The sequence below is a fragment of the Notolabrus celidotus genome, chromosome 2 (genome assembly GCF_009762535.1).
Source record: "Notolabrus celidotus isolate fNotCel1 chromosome 2, fNotCel1.pri, whole genome shotgun sequence".
Lineage (NCBI taxonomy): Eukaryota > Metazoa > Chordata > Actinopteri > Labriformes > Labridae > Notolabrus > Notolabrus celidotus.
The window spans coordinates 30,636,877-30,653,031 of NC_048273.1; the positions used below are offsets into that span (position 1 = coordinate 30,636,877).

At 41.2% G+C, this 16,155-nt stretch overlaps 1 long non-coding RNA gene across 7 annotated transcripts in view; it reads right to left on the minus strand.

The window, feature by feature from the left end:
* The window catches only part of LOC117826399, a 205,409-nt gene that overhangs the window by 18,436 nt on the left and 170,818 nt on the right, over positions 1-16,155 (minus strand). For all 7 annotated transcript variants that reach the window (XR_004634035.1, XR_004634032.1, XR_004634034.1 and 4 more), the window contains one exon: positions 222-295. This is a non-coding gene — a long non-coding RNA (uncharacterized LOC117826399). The remainder of the gene's footprint in view (positions 1-221; positions 296-16,155) is intronic.

Below are 16,155 nucleotides of genomic sequence, written 5' to 3' on the forward strand. Positions count from 1 at the left end.
CTCTTCCAGACGGCTGACTTCATACACTCTGTGCCACGCTCAATTTGGAGCGCAGCGGAAGCTGGGCATGACTGGCACCCTCCAGGGCATTGCTGTGTCTCTCTCTGAGACTGTATGTGTGTGTGTGTGTGTGTGTGTGTGTGTGTGTGTGTGTGTGTGTGTGTGTGTGTGTGTGTGTGTGTGTGTGTGTGTGTGTAATTGGGTGTGTTCCCTAAACCTACCAGTTCCCATTTGAGCCATCCGGTTCCTGCTTGTCCTGGTCTGTAGATCGTGTCTTCACCATCCGGTTATGTCACTGGAAAAACCCAAAAATAAAACCGTTAATGGAACGTGTGAGGATCAGTGATATAATTTTACAGTGTACTTGATTTTTTTTTTGCTTATTCAGAATGTTTTAGGTTTTTTTTTCGCAGTATGTGGGTGAAATCAGGGAAGAAGCAGCATATTCTGACTGTAAAGAGATGGAAGACTTTCACTCATAGAAGCTACAATCTCATTTGTAGGCGATCAGAAAGGCAGAAATCATCTTTTCAATGTATTTTATAAAACTTACCTCCAATTTTTAGGAGACGAATAAAAATGTTTCAGCTGATGTATAAAAACACTCAGCCTTGGAGAGAAGCTGCCGAGACTTAAAGGTCAGAGTTCACTATGAATCCTTGCACACCCACAACTGTTTTCTCTGCTTCCTGATACTACGTTTTGTTGCCAAGCAACAAGTTCACATCAGGCTAGTATTTCAGAGACTTTCTCGTCTCTGTAAAGGGCAGAAAAGTTTAGTCGCAGAAAGTTGAAGCTGACTTGTTGCTGTTGTTCTGAAGCTTTGGTTAAACTAATGTAGCAACAAATCTACCAGCAGCCTTTTTAATATGAAGAATCCCCTCATTAACCGGGTCAAAGGAAGCTATTGTTGCCTCCAAATGCATACATGTTTTTGTGTATTAGCATGTCTGTGTCTGTGTGTGTGTGTGTGTGTGTGTGTGTGTGTGTGTGTGTGTGTGTGTGTGTGTGTGTGTGTGTGTGTGTGTGTGTATGTGTGTGTGTGTGTGTGTGTGTGTATGTGTGTACAGTACCCCCTCCCACCCCTCCCCAAACTTGGCTGAATAGGGAGCAGCTCTGCCCGGCTCTTCCTTCTGCAGCACAATGAGGACCTGTTTGGGTCCAGTATGCCCAGTTACCCCAATCCCACTGCCCAAAATAAGCAGCACAAACAAACACACTCCCTCTCGCACACACACACACACACACACACACACACACACACACACACACACACACACACACACACACACACACTATCAGCCTCGGTCTGTCTCCCACTGTTTTGGACAGAGGGGCATTTAAAGAGGGAGGACAAACAGCAACAGTTGCTAAATGTTGTGTAACAGTTGAACAGAAGATCGAAGCATTAAAACAGAGAGGCCTACAGTCGTCTCAGAAATCACTCCATCCAGCTGACGTGGTGCGATGTGACACAACTTACGGATAAGACAGTGTCTTACAGAAAGTTCTAAAATTACTATGAGAGTGACAAGTCTCACATTTTACTCACACACTGTTTGACATATGGACAAGAAATCACAATGTTTGAATATTTGTCTTCTTTTAAAAGTTAATTACATGAAAAATATTTAAGATGGAGACCATCTTTTGATTATTAAACTCCTTTAATTTTCATTTCTTGTTTATTCCTTTAGATTAAAAATCTAAGACACTAAATCCTAATACTTAAAATGTAAGATACCCGCTTATGGCAGTAAAATAAAATTGAACTTTTGCATTCATTTGTGGATGCTGTTCAATGTTCAATAAATGTCTGGTTTTATGCTAATTTAAAATCTGCAAATGTGCGGAAACACCCGAAAAATAAAATTTGCACCATAGAAGTTTGCAAGAAGTAGAAAAGTTTATTAAGCAAAAATAGAATTTGGTAAAGGGCCTCTGAAGCATTGAAATTATGTCTCACTTTAGAGTTACATAAATAAACAAATAAACAAATGGTTGGATTGGAAAGTTACTCTAATTATAAAAAAAATATAAATATAGAAATGCCATAATTTCACTGTGATTTTGACTATTGCTCTATAAGGCCTCAAAGTAAAGCATTAGTGCCAATAGCTGTCAATATGGCCCCATTAAACTAACTGTATTCTTCATTAGCTCTTTTTACAGTTCATCCATATCTCCCAATGTTGACACTGTTTTAAACACATTGTTTTTGTTTGACAGCCTGGTCACCCTTTCCCAGGGTTGGGGTTGAATCCCCATGTAGCTTGATGGATGCAGCCCGGTGCTATGACCATCACCTCTGAGTAAAACATGAACCGGGTTTGGTTTCCACACAGCCTTCACTAATGGCAGTGTGGAGAATGATAACCAAACCCTACAGAGATCAGAGCTACGAGTAAAAACAGATTAAATACTGATATCTTAAACATAGCTGCAGACGTTTGGTGGTGTTTTCAGTGCTCTAAGTCATCTGTCATATCACTCAGACCTAAACGATGATGAAATGAGATGAGCATAGATTTCAGCACTTTCTTTTATCCAAACAAATGAATGTATCTGTTTTAATATTGGTCTGAGTACAGTCACAGTTTATTCATATGAACTCCACCTTGAACACAATAACAGTAATGTTATTCCCTGTTTGCAAGGCGTGCTGCTGAGGCTAGTGCGGCGTGGCAGAGGGCCAGGCCAAAGCAAACAGAGGTGTGTTTCTGATTTGACTGCTCGCTCACTGCTGTTACACAACTAATACACAGACACACACTGAACTGTCCAACAACATGGATGTGTATTTTAAGACTGTAGGAACAGACTGGGTGATCAAATCACTTTTTAAGTTCTTAACCAATATTAGAATACTTAAGAGGCCCTCTGGGACACATAATTAGGCAGGTATACTTGCCTTAAAGCTCCTGTGGAGAGTTTTCAACTGGTCATAAAACAGACTGAAATTAACAATGATGTTTATTTATGACATGTTAAAGCAAACCAGACCACCAGCATGAAGAATGACTATATCATGTCATTTTCAATGCCTGAAACTTCTATCAGGGGGTAGGTGTAAGACATTAAAATTTTCCAAGGAAAATTTTCTTCATGAGTGACATATTTCACTTTAAATAAAGCAGGAGGGGGGTTTGGATTAAAAAAAGCATTGTTTGCACATGAACAGGTCAAATTCAACAGAGATAAGAGGTACTGCTTTTTCCACAAGGGGTGCAAAAGTCAACACAAACTGAAAGTTGCTCACAGGAGCTTTAAAGTGAAACAAACTTCATTTTATAGCTGAGTTTATTTGTTAAAATAACCCTATAGAGCAGGTGTTATGGTTCCAGCTAGATGCCATGCATTAGTTTATTTAACTCTTTATGGAATTGAGTGTCCAGCTGTATATTGTGGGTTTGTTCACTCTTTACAAGTCTGTAACATTCAGTAAAAATAAAAAAAACTTGATTTATATGAACATAAACTAACATGAGAGAAGATTGATGATGTGTGTATTTCTACCCCTATGGCCAGCCTGTGTACACCATATCTTTAAGAGTAGTAATCCTGTCATACAATTAGATGGATGTGTATGTGTAACAACACATATGTAAGCACATACATTATGAGTAAGCTGGATTTTACCCCACCTGTATTATTTTGGTTGTATGTTTGTCAGCTGTGTGAATGCCAATGCATTTGCTTCTATGTATTTGTGCTAGCGTGGGTTTGTGTGTGTAGGTGTGTGTGAGTGTGTGTGTGTGTAACGGCTGTGGGCCCCCAAGCAGGGCCCCCCAGAGAGTGTCCAGGGGGATTGTGGGTAGTTGGGAGAGGGTTTTGGATTCTGGCTTTGTTTGTCTCCGTGTGCTGACATCACTGTGCTGATGGCACCAAATCCCTGTTTCTACTGCACACAGCACTTTCTATACAAAACACCAACACACACACAAACACACACATGCACACACACGCAGTACAAGTAATGCCAACTTGGGCAAAAAAAAAAAAAGGGGGCTCTCTCGCTTTTTAACACACATGCAGACATCCATGTGTGCATATACGGAGTCTCTCACACAGAACTAACAGGAGAATCAGAGAGGTTTACATATTTATTGCTACATTTTGACTCCAACATGAACTCAGTTGTACTTCATTTATTATTTTCTTCCTCATTAGGTCATGACCATGTGTTTAATAAAAACAAAAATATACTATTAAGTAAATAAACCTTTTCAAGTGCTGATTTGATTGAAAAGAATACTCAATTTCAATCAAACCAGCAACAAGTGAGCAGCGGAGGAGAGTGACTAGGATAGTCTCAGCGAATTGGTGGTGGGAAGTGGTTGCCTCCATGCCTCACAATTAACAGCATTAGTGCAGACTGGTCGTAACTAACATACAGGTAGCTGACAGGGAGGTGGAAGCAGATGGTACCAGAAAGAGCTACACATCTGCATAGAAAGTGCACATTGTTGGACTCAATTGAAGCCTTCACGTAGGAACACAGTTTAAACCTTTCCCTCTCATCCCCCTGGGAGCCCTCCACAAACAGTCTGTGTCTTGTATACTGATGTGACTTATATTCAAGATTTTAGGGCAAATTTATTTATTTTATAGCACCTGTAAGCTAAACTGCCAACCCTGTGTTGAGGTGATATAGTAGCTGTTATTATAGTATGACCATTAAAGGAAGGAAAACTCACCTAAAAACAAGCTAGCTACCTAAAAACAAGATTACGTAGTATAAGCAGCACCTCAACTCAGCTTTTGAGCTTTCTTTGGCAGTTTGTGTTGCTGCCTTAATCAGTAATTAATAACGCCTACATTTCCCAAGCCATGATTGACATCACATCCTCTGCTATAGCATTTTCACTACTTTAAGACAGCAACAGCAGCCAAGTCATGAATCCTTGGAGGACACTATTTTAAGAAGATGGAACTAGTTGAATTATAAATCATTGCAGCAGATCAGTGCATTGACTGGTGATACCGCCTTTTCAGATGCATTGAAGGTATTTGCAACACTTTTATCTGTATCAGAACTCTAGTTGTAGTACACCACTGTATCATCAGAACTGTCTTATTTCCATACGTGTCATTTAGCTGTTGTGTTCTATTTGCTCACAGGCTCAACTATCTGACTCAGTCTTTACTTTGCCTGGTTAAACATTAACAGGAGTCTTCTCCTCCCTCCTGTGTTGTCTTTGGTATGTATGAAGCTCAGAGGAGGGCAGGAGGAGTTAGGCTATTCGAGTTGATGACACTTCCTCTCAGACCCAAAGGAAGTTGGTGGTCATTTTTCCCCAACACTGAGATACTGATTTGTTGTATTTGTTTGGATTTTCAGAGAAAAAGTTCTTCCTTTTTCAACCAATTAGCATTTAAGTTTATGCAATGGTACTAGTCCGACAGTGCCTACAATGGAGAAACACTGACACACACAAGCACACACAGGGTAAACGTAAAGCCACCAAGCCATAATAACTTATTAGAGTAATACAATTAAATTAAAAATAATAGAAAAATCTGATGTGAGTCTTCATCTAACATTTAAAGATGAGTCCCTGCAAATGACTGGTATGCCTCGCCCAGGTAAATTCATGTTCAGAAGTTTGATAACATAGTTTGAGTTATGTAAGAGTTAGATTTCCATTTGAAATGTAGGTCTAAAAAGAAGAGAATGATGGATCATTTAAAAGTGCCCTTCATTAGTTAGATAACCAGAATATTAATGCTTTTAGAGAGCTTTCTCTAAAAGGAACAGCAGACTGACCGCCATAAAGACACTAAAGCCCCGTTTCCATCAAGCGGTTCAGTTTGGTGGAGAAGGTGGAGAAACACTGCAGCCAGTTGATTGGTCGAAAGAATCGTCACTTCCCATGCAACATCGGTATAAAGAACAACACATAACCCCACCATGTTTAAATCTCCAGTGGACTTCGGGAAGATCACTTTTTTTATTTGGAAAATGGCATCAAGAAACAACATTCCATGGTCAACCGCGGAGGTGCAGACTTTCCTTGGTATCGCGTTTTTCCTGTTCGTTGCATTTATTAGCGGGTTACACTGTGTCGCGCTGCCATGACGTCACGCTATTACGTAGCTGACGCGGCTATCAGCATCTGGCTCACATGCCGCCCACTGAGTAGGGCATGGTTGGCTGTGGAAACGCAAACAGGATCAGGCGTTACCGATCCGACCCGTGCAAAACTGTACTGATCCATACCAGACCGTTTGGTTGAAACGAGCCATTAGACGTGTAGTTGGTAGGACTGACAGCTGCCATCCTACAAGTTTGGTTGAACTCATTTGTAAAATCATTGTCAATAAGCAAAACTCTTCATTAAATAGAGTCAGATACCTCTGGATCACTCTGTTTCCTCTCTTACTGACAGGTCTCCGTTATGGCTTAAGAAACTGTTTCACTTTGCTTCCTTAGTTGAATTGCAGTCTGTAAAACCACTCAGCCCTGACATGGTTTTGTAGTATTAAAGGGCAATTGAGGACCAAACATCTTCATACGGACACATATCTGCTTCTGTGTGAATCCTTCAGAATTTGTGTGCAGAAACACAAAAAAGAAGCCACAGTGACATGAACACATGCACACCAAAACACACAACCCGGTGCTCCTGAGGACCCTGGAAAGCGGTTGGGATGGACCCGGCACTCAGAGCCACTCAAAGCCAATCAGAGCTGATGATAGCTCAGACATTTACACCATCCATCTTCTGCTCTCTCTCTCCTTCACTCTCTCTCTCACAAACACGTGCACACAGGCATAGATTTACAAAAAGATGTTTTTTTCACAGGTGTTGCCTCTTATTACCACTTTACTCACACTAGAGGGAAAGTGAGAAAGACAGAGGAGTGTGAAAAACTGCTTATGTATTCTGGATTTGTATTATTATGTGGGAAGACTGCAGTTCCCAGGAGATCCAAAAGAGGACAGGAAAGAAAGAAAAACTGAAAAAAAGCAACCAGATGCTCAGCCTCTCTAGGTTGGAATATTTTCAGGGGTTATGGAGCAGTTTCAATAGACTTTATGTTGCACCTGCTTCTCTTGAAGTATCACGGGGTGTGCCTGACTACATATCCCAGAATGCCTCATCCCGACTGGCCAACATTAGTGTAAAATTGCTGCATTCAGCAGCTAGACAAAGCAATAATTGATAAAGATAACACGGTGACAGAAAGAGTGTGAGACGATCAGAAAGTTCCGGGTGTGTGAAGACGTAGCTGCTGAAGCACACACACACACACACACACACACACACACACACACACACATTGATATGCACAGACACTTCCACGGTTAAAGACTTTTAATAAACTTTTAATGACCACTCCAAGGACACACCCTGTCCAGAGAGCACTGCTCCTCAACTGCCTCCCCCCCCCCCCCCCCCCCCTCTCTCTCTCTCTCTCTCACACACACACACACACACACACACACACACACACACACACACACACACACACACACACACACACACACACACACACACACACAGAGAGGGTCCTGTCAGGGCTAACTAAGCGGAGTGGCGGGCAGCGCAGCGCTTGGATTGGCTGGACAGAGGTTGCCGGGGGTTACAGTGGATTTGGAGGACCACCTGCTGAGACTCAGCCGCCAACTGACTGAAAACATTTACATCAGAAACCACCCAGGATAGAGACAGGGTTGGAAAAAAGGGTTGAGAGAGAGAGAGGAAGTTTGTGAAAATATTACTGATTAAAAAGTAGCTGGAATAATCACTGCGGTAAAAAACTTTTCCTTTCTTTGTAATATAATGTAACTGATACTAAGTAACTTAAATTTAAATACTAATAACAGTCAAGTGCCACAATAATAGCAAACTTTCACGTCCACATCTTCTAGCTGACAGAAAATACCAGAAAACTCTCCAATTTTGTGTTTTTCTTGTAGCAGAGAGGAAAGTTCTGGTTGTTGCACAGACATGAGTTCAGTTGTTGTAGAGGATGGAGGGACTGCACCTGCAGCGGCAGTGTGGTGGCAGTGGAGGACTTCAGCTCGTAGTGCAACATGTCCAGTGGGTCTGACGGGGTTCCAAATACTCAGTGTTTGAGGGTCATGTGACTCTGCAGACACAGCCAGAGGTGTTTGTGTGCATGCTGGGAGTTTGGATTAAATCAAATCAACGACAGAGTTTAATTTACTGAAAAGTAAAAGTTTGGTGAGTGATTTTGGCTGGACTAGGATGAAGGCCTTTTGGTGTCTGGGGTTGATCGCATGCCATATAGTTCATGATAACTGTACCCACTGGATCCAGATTCATTCTCCTGTGTATGATATTTGATAGAATGTTTAATGCAGCGAGTGATAACTGAATGATTCAGTTTTACACTGTTTAACAGTACATGTTATAATGCACTACAACAGAGAGGCAGATAAGAAGTTGTTTAGATTATATGTTTGCCTATAATTGATTTACTTTGTGGATGAATAAAAAATAAATAAAGAATGTAATCAGTCCAAAAAATGTGAAATACATTCAGTTTTTGAAGTAGCTGTAAAGTTCGGATTCACTCAGCCATAAAGTGGTTCTATATAAACAGAAGCATGTCTGAAGGGTGACCAGGGGTGGCATGTGCACCCCTTAAAATCCTAAACTATGACTGGCTATTTGTATCATCAGAGGTGGGACTTACGTTACGATCAACTATTTGGAATTTGTTGCAACAGGCTACTAGAAGCTTCCTTTGCATGTCAGTGTCGCACATTACCTTTTGTTGGAGGGAATCAGTCCATCATAAAATGGAAGCAAACTTTAAAAGAATATATGACGCCTACTGTAATGCCAGAAGAGGCTAGGATTACTTGGGACAGAAAGTGTAAATAGATGCTATCTATTTGTGTGCCTCAACTGGGCCACCCCAATCAGAAAGTCTGGACACTGCCCAATCATAACTACATTTTGTGGATACATTTCTGTTTATGGGCACAGCTGGCAAAGCGGTCTAAGCTCTTGCATGTCCTCCCCATAGACTGTATAAATAATGGACGTAGTATCTGTGACGTCACCCATCTGTTCCTGAGCGCTGTTTTGAAGCCAATCCTCGGCGTGAGCCATACTGCAAATGCTGAACTCAACCAAAAGAGTGTGACGTAAAGAGGTGGAGTTTGAGCCTCCTCGCCAACAGCTATTAGTTCCTGCCTGTCAATCAAGTCAGTCATGTCCTTATTTGGGCAAAAACTTGTAATCTTAATATCTTCTGAACTGTCATGTAAGAAAAAATTCACCCTCCGTACAGTCAAGTCAAGTCAAGTCAAGTCAACTTTATTTATATAGCACATTTAAAAACAACCAGTGTTGGCCAAAGTGCTTTACAAGGTAAAAAGTAAAAGTTACATGAAGACAACAATAAACAACAACATAACAGGATATTAATGTCCTCTTCACGAGGAGAAGGCCAAAGAGAAGAGATGGGTCTTCAACAAAGATTGAAAACATTCAACAGTTGGGGCCGATCTTAATTGGAGTGGCAAGCCATTCCAGAGCTTGGGGGCCGCTGCTGCAAAGGCTCGGTCTCCCCGGGTTTTAAGGCGACTTTTAGGCACATCCAGGAGCAGCTGGTTTGTTGACCTCAGTGCTCGGGTTGGGTTGTGAGCATGGAGAAGATCAGCCAAGTAGGATGGAGCCAATCCATTTCGGGCCTTGTACGTTAAAAGTGCAACTTTAAAATCAATCCTGTGACGGACTGGGAGCCAGTGGAGAGCACACAGCACAGGTGTGATGTGCTCCCTCTTTTCCTGCCAGTCAGGAGGCGAGCTGCCGCATTCTGTACAAGCTGCAGGCGCTGAATAGACGCCATGTCTAAGCCGACATACAAAGAATTACAATAATCAAGCCTAGCCGTAATAAAGGCATGTACAACTCTCTCTAGATCCTTAGGAGGGAGATATGCCTTCACCTTCGCTATGAGTCTCAGCTGGAAGAAGCTGGACTGAACCACAGAAGAGATTTGTTTCCCAAATTTGAAGGCACTGTGAACACAATGAACTCCAAGGCTCTTTACAGAGGAGTGAACATTTGCTGCGAGAGGGCCGAGAGTGCTCCCATCGAACTGTACAGTGTATACGGATAGAGAAATAAGTGACTTAGACTGAAGCGTTTTTTTGTACCAGGCTGTAAACATGTTTACTAATGCTGCAAATATTTTTTTTAATTGGTGTCTATGTGGTCTCTGGTGTTTCTGCAGCCAGCCTCAAGCGGATTCTAGATGAATCGCAGTTTATAACACTTCCACATGGGCTTAATATTTTTAGACCGGAGGTTGTTGCTTGGTCCTCCCCCACTCTCTGCTGCCTACATTTCCTGTCTCTCTTCAGCTGTCATACCATTAAAGGCGAAAAATGCCCAAAAATGAAACTCAAAAAACTTCTGTCTTTTCTTTTGTCAAATTTTGCATGTGAGAGTTTTGAGAACTTGTTTTAGAGCTTTGGATTCATCAACAGTGTTTTTTGCTCATGACCAAAATATCCTTATACTCCGTCAATAACTGCTATTTTTTTTAAATATCTACAACTCAGATTTAAAGAAACTATTCTGACAGTCGAAACATTCCACATTTAGTATAACATGGTATAATGTAGTTGTTACTGTTTCTGATATGTACTCTCTGGTGTCACTCTGAATGAGATTATAAAGCATTAGTCAGTGAGGTTTAAGTCGCTGATCATCAAACTAAAGAAATGGAAATGAACATCAGGGTAACTGAACTGCACTAAATCCAATTACAGCAGAGAAAATCCAAAGTCACATATCACTCATAATCAGCTTCATTTCAGTCCCACAAACTGAAGAAGTTCTGCAAACACGACCGATTCAGACGCAGAGCTCTGCAGTTGCCCCTGTCTCTCCCCTCTCCTCACCCCCTCATGTAGAAGGGCCCCAGCCCATATGGGGGTCCCCTCAACACCCCTACTCCCTCTCTCTCTCAGGTCCTGTGTGTGAGTGTGTGTGTGTGTTACTCTGACCCGCAAAGTGACCTCCTCAAACTTCAAACTGAATACTTCTGGCAGTTACCACGACGACAGAGCTCTCCAAGCCTTATCCTACTTACTGAGACGAGACGAGGAGCGAGGAGGAGGAGGAGGAGGAGGAAGAGGAGGAGGAGAGGAGCAGGAGCGAGAAAGTAAAGAAAGAAGAGGGGGACAGAGAACGGTGTGGACAGAAAGAGAGAGAGAGAGAGACACACATTGGTAAAAAGAGAGAGTGAGGGGGGAGAGAGAGAGAGGGGGGAGGCGGAGGGCAGCCAGGCAGAAAGCGAGGGTTGCTGCTTTTGCATCCCTGTGTTTTTCATGAGTAGACAGTTTACTGGGAGATTATTCTCAGTCTGGTATTTTGCCTTATTAGGACACTGCTCCCAATGCACACTTCCCCTCCCCTCATCCACTGCCACACTCACGCTGTTTGTTTGTTTGTTTACATGCAGGTGGGATTTTTACTTTTTTAATTTCCCCCTGTCTTCATCAATTACACAAACATTAAATATCCAGTATCCATCTAAAGATTGGGAAGTTAAAGTTCTGCTCACGTCTGCTCTGACAACATTTGTTTGATCAGCAGCATGAGCTCTCTTGGTGTGACCTCACGAAAAAGAAGCTCAAGTGAGTTGGAAGTTTTTCATTATCTCTTTTTGTCCACTTCCAAAGTTGCTTATTCACTTGTGTTCCTCACAGCTTGAAGTTTTCTCTTTATACGGGGAGTAGGACGAGGTCTCAGGAGATAGGACATGATGTAAAAAAGACTGCAACATTCCTTGTACTGCTGACAAGATTTTCAAGATTCAAGATTTCAAGAGCAGAGTTGAGAATTGATGCTATAATGACAGTTTTTTTTCCTTTGTATCAGTACTATGTGTGTCTGAACGTATTAACATAAAAGAAAAAGACAGTATGAAGCAGCTTCATACATGCATCTTGTCATCACCACTCAAAGTGAATTTTTCTGAATTTTACCACTCACTCACATATCCACTCACTCTGATTTCTTACAGACATTCGACCACAGGCCAAATATTATGCTGTTCACACATGCAGCCCATTGGAAAGTGTAGTGGCAACTTTTAGCAAAAACCGTCTTTGCAACTTCTGCAGGACGTGATATTTCTGACTCTTGATTTCTAAAACAGGTTTACTCAAAAATTAAATGGATGCTGTATAAAATTAAACAAACTGAGAATTTATGATATCGACAAACAAAAATCACTTCTCTAGTCGCTTCAACTTCTATTTCAAAATCGACAAAACTATAAAAAAACAAAAAACAAAGCTACGGTTAGAAAGTATGTTGCTCCTTGTCCTGCTCAGATTAAAGCATACATTGCAGCGCACATGCTCAGTTAGTCCCATTTAGCAGCACCAATTACCTGCAGCATGACAATTAAAGGCACATACACTCGGATTACTCTATGGCTCTGACTGAAAGTTTTCACACGTTTCGTACATACGAGAGTACAACTATTAAAGCAGATTCAAATGTATGTAGCTATTTCTCACAAAAAGCATTCCAGTGAAACATTTCTAATAAAGAAATATTCAAACAGCCCCTCTTATAACATGATACATTACACTTTTTGCAATTTCCCCCCCAAAAAAGACCCATGCTGGAGCGCTGTTGGCCTGGTTTGCGCATGCGCCCCATGTACAGAGACTATAGCGACCTGACCATTTGCTGCATGTCTCTCCCCACTCTCTACTCTCAACATGTCCTGTCTCTCTTCAGCTGTCCTATCAAATAAAGGCGAAAATGCCCCAAAATATAACATGAAAAAGAAATAAAAGAAATACCCATGCCTCTTTGATGTGACACTACTAGAAGGTAACTAAATGTTAAGCTAAAGCCGGTTTAAGAAGGTTCTAAATGTGCTAAATAAACATTTTGTAAAGATCCTCAAAGCTTTTGCAACAAAGTTGGGAAAGTTCGTGAAGGTTTCAGGGTTGGTAGTTGGTATTCATGGTGAGTAAACAACTGCACATTAAACTGAGGTTGTTTGTTCTCTTACAGGGACAAGGATAATAGTACAAAATTACATTCACACCCCTATGCATGTGTTTTCAAACCAGAAGAATGTCAGCAGAGTTCCTCGAGTGGTATGTGTCTGCAGGGCCAGAGGCTGCAGTTTCTGGGACTGCATCTCTAGGACCCTTTTGTGCAACTGTTAGGGTTGGGTGAGTGTTTAGCTTAGACACTAAAAATGGTAGTATCATGCACCAAAGTACAGTCCTTGATGATCCAATGCACTGGGTGGTGCCGTAGCAAACAACAGTCATGGAAATGTGGGCCCAGAAATACAGGTCTGCAGACAAATGCTACTCAAGTTCCTAAAAGTCAGAAGATTTAGAGGTGCTGAAATGCCAGAGTGAGGTGGACGCTGAGTCAACATGGAGTTTTAGAATCAGAGCTTATTTATGAATATTAAGCCTTGTCCTTGACTCTACTGATACACTGTTCTGAAGTTTCTGCACCTTTAACTGACTCATTATTTTCAGTCAATCAGAGGGTAATGGATATCATAGAGTTTTTAGCCAAAGCAAACTGAACTGTAACTTCTCAGAAACAAATTATAAAATATTTCCAATCTAGCTATATAGAACTATTGTGCTGTTGTTGAACAATCATAAGGAACGTCAATAAAAGAGAGTATACAAAAGTACAGCGAGGAATATCAGGTTTTAGTTTTGTGTTACAATTTCCTTTGTTTTTTCTTCTCTTTTCTAATTCTTAAATGTGAACCATTTTAGATTATTTACAACTCCTCATTGATTTCATGTTTTTAACTGAGTTGGCAAGTTAAAACTTCCCCAGACTGGTCTTCTTCACGGATTGTAAACTACTTAGTATGTGACATTTTATTGCTAATAGCTTCCTTCTAGTGTTGTAGAGACCTCCCTCCATGCTGCTAAATATCCTGCAGGCTCGTTAGAAAACAAGGCCTGAGGGATTCTCCATCTAAGACTCAAACACAGCAAGAGTCCTAACAACTGCCTTAAGTTAGAGGAAAGACAGAGAGGTCTATCATTAGTGTGTGGGTAAATTGTAAATGTTGACAGTGCGTGTGTGTGAGTCTTGAGAAGATAAACTCACAGAGATGTGATGGAAGGTGACTAAAAATCAATACCCTCCATGTTTGTGTCCCCAGGCTAGCTGTCACTCACTTGCCTGCAGAGACTGCAGTGATTGATCCATCCTCTGCTTTAATCTGTGCTCAACAGCCTCACTGGCTCTTTCCCAAGGCCACACACTCACACACACTCTGCGTGCACACTGAGAGCCAAAACTCTCAGTACAGAGAGGGACGGTTAGCAGCAGGAAATGTTGCCAAAGTCTCATCTGCCCTGTTCTGGACAGGGCTGTCTTCCCTCTCTTTTCTTGTCTTCTCACATTCATCTGTTTTCTGTCCCAGAACGTCTTGTTTTTCTATCTTGGTGTGTCCCACCCTGCACTCTCTTGTCTCTTCTTTCATTTAACATGCAATCCTCGTCTTCCCCGTCTTCTGTAACCTCTCCATTTTGAGTTGTCCTCACTCATAACTATCCCTCCTTCAGTACGCTGGGTCCTGGTCAGGTCTGATTCTCCATCCTGCCATGTCTACTTTCCTTGTCACATCCATCTGGATTGAACATACCTTGGTGCTATACAATGTTAAAGAAGTGTAAAAATCATTAATGTCTGAGGGGAAATGGGATCTGATCTGCACAAATACTTTGAATGGAATGATCACATATTATTTCTTATGATGTGAGACACATGCATCAGAAATTTTGAAACGTGGAAAAGGTATCACCAGATTTACAGGAAAGATACCAAAAGTGTGATTCTCCTGAATTAGAAATAAAGACTTGGAAGAAACATCATAAGTAAAGCCACATATTAAGCAAATGAGTAAGCTGATTTGTCAGAGATGCAAACATAGCTTCTATACCTAACATAGCTTGTCTGATATCTACTGCAAACACAAGAATGCAAGGTTAGGTGTCCTTCTGAATATCAAGACAACTTAGCTCTCGCCAGACCTCTAAAGAGCGAGCACTGAGGTACTGTAGCATCAACCTGATCAGGTCAAATATTTGCTCCCACAAAACTTAAACTCTCTGGATTAAACCGGAGCTCTGAGGCCCTCTCGAGTGGTGAAAGCTGACAATGTAGATTGTCACGTACATGAAGTGCAGAAAACCTCACAGCTTGAATTTATACGTCTGTCCCTGTGCTGTGATGTTTACACTGACTGTGTACAAATCAGTTCACTTCAAACTGAATAAAATGTGTTTAAAAAGTGAAGCAGCTCTCAGGGGATCTTTTATGAGAAATGTCTTCTTCATTGCGAGAAGCTGTGGTTTTATCCTCTCACACATTAACCTTCTCATCTCTTTCACTTAGTTTGTGAAGTTTGAATGTGCAGCTTTGAATGTGTGGAGCTTTTTGAACATTTACAGCTGTTTTATGTAGAAACCTTTTTTAATTTAATTGTTTGGATATTTTTCTCATATTTACAGTTTTATTTCATTTTGCTCTAATGGACAGTGTGATATTAAATCCGTTTTTGCAACACTTTCAGATTCTTCTCTGATCTATTGCTGTGTATTTACATTTTGTTGCATTAAATGTTTTTTAGGCAGCAAAAGACATGTAAGGGGTTAGCTTTTAATACAATATTTAACACATGTACTGCTTCTGTTTTAATTTCCATTAAAGTCAAATACTTTTTCAACAATGTGATTTTTCAGTGGCCATCTTCTCCTATATTAGGATACATTTTTTCTAATGATGGAGTTTAGTGGCCTTTTTTTGCTTGTAGGCACTGTTAAAACCAACAGTCGTTAATATGTGAGCTGGTTCTGTATTTGGTACAAAAACTTGCTTACACTCCTTCAAATTAGATTCTTGTTTGTTATATCTTTGTAGCTCCTACATGTGGATCTTACACTGGAGTACGGATTTACTGTATTGACTTTATTGGATCAAAAGTGAAGAGTGTAATCTCTCCTGTGGGGTCACAGTGGGACAGAGACTATGATCCCTTTAAATCGCTGTCTGTGAACATAAACTGCAGGCTGTCCACCCCACCCTCTCACCCCCCCCCACCCCCCCACCCTCAGGGCAGCGTTGCACATTTGAGCTCCATCAGTCGGTA